This window comes from Perkinsus marinus, assembly GCF_000006405.1.
Source record: "Perkinsus marinus ATCC 50983 genomic scaffold scf_1104296967096, whole genome shotgun sequence".
NCBI lineage: Eukaryota > Perkinsozoa > Perkinsida > Perkinsidae > Perkinsus > Perkinsus marinus.
The window spans coordinates 13,413-14,884 of record NW_003203669.1 but is presented as its reverse complement, the minus strand read 5'-3'; the positions used below and the strand labels follow the sequence as shown (position 1 = coordinate 14,884).

Sequence of the window (1,472 nt, the reverse complement as noted above, 5' to 3'; positions counted from 1 at the left end):
TAATATGTCTAGTATAGTGGATCATCGTAGGGATCCAAATCGATCACGTGATCGATTTGGAGTAAATGATTGATGGAGGTACTCGGTTACATGAGGCTGCTGTGAAGGATTTGAAATTGTATCCCTGTTGTTGGAGGGTGGGGCGAATCCTTTGGTATTGGATGATGCTGATCTGACTCTAACAATTATGCAACGGCCTAAGAATTTGATGAGAAAGGATTGAGTAATAAGGGAAGGATGTTGTTTGGTCATCATCGAAGCACCCAGGCTCGATTCTTGATCGATGTGTGCTACAATGTGTTTCCTACTGGAAATTTCAGAGATGTCGTCTATTGTGTCTATACCCCAGATAGATTATATAAATATTGGACCCAAGGATCGAACCTGATCGGGTTCGTAATTGAATGTTAACCTGTATTAGATCTTTCAAGTGGTTTGTCATAATGAATTTCGGTCAGTTATTCATCAGCCTGCTAGAGAGTTGCCACGTAGGAAGGATGCCGGGAGATCGAGCGCTTTGTTGTTGGCATCAACACCACCAGCAGCAGCACAAGGACTTCATCAGGGAAGAGTTCAATCAGCAGTTGTGGACTTCACTGTAGAGCCGATGACATGGGCCGATAGCCGTGAACGTAAGGAGGGTGGAATGGAAAACTGTGTACACAGAAAGTGGGAGAGTTTGCGGGATTGAAATTTGGACTACAGAAATGTGCTTGGCTGAATATTAGTAGAGGGGTATCAACGGAATGTCCACAGAGAATTCCTGAAAGTTTGAGGAGCATCAGATATCTAGGTGATCGAGGTACATACACATATCTCGGAATACCACAGAACATGCTACCAGAAAAGAGTGAGGTCAAGGCGAATGCAGGAAGAATAATCCTTGGGCGTGTGCAACGAGTGCTTAAAACTAAACTCTCAGGGAATAACACTATAAAAGCCATCAACTCGTGGTGTATATCGGTAGCTTATTATCCCATTCAAGTTGGTCTATTTAGTAAATCAGAGGCAGCAGAACTAGACACCAGAATAAGAAACAAACTTAGGCAGGCACATGCGCATGATTATAACTCTTGCACTGATTTATTATATATTGCTAGGAATGAAGGGGGGAGGGGATTGATTAGCATTGAAGACGCATGGAATAAAATCACAATAAGTATGGGAGAATATGTAGCAAATCATCTTAGTGGTATAATACCAAATATTAACGAAACTAATCCGCTGGGAAAAATTCTGAGGAGGAGGGATAAAATAAAAGTAGGTTTGCAAATTCATGATGATAGTAATTTCCCGCATAATGTATTCATGAAATTGAAGCAGTTGCGATTGGCGAGATTTAGAGCAATGCCAGCCGCGGGAATGTGGTATAACAAAATTTTGGCGTTGGCGAGTGATGGTCTTGACTTAGAAGCTTCTTTGAATTGGTTTGGGTCGGCTAATATCACTCCTCAGTTGGAGAGTGATATACT

At 41.8% G+C, this 1,472-nt stretch overlaps 1 protein-coding gene across 1 annotated transcript in view; it reads left to right on the top strand.

Moving 5' to 3' along the window:
• Pmar_PMAR002628 (hypothetical protein) overlaps nt 1-1,472 on the top strand; it is a gene marked incomplete at both ends in the record, with an annotated part of 14,998 nt that overhangs the window by 7,740 nt on the left and 5,786 nt on the right. The gene's annotated exons all lie outside the window — the stretch shown is intronic.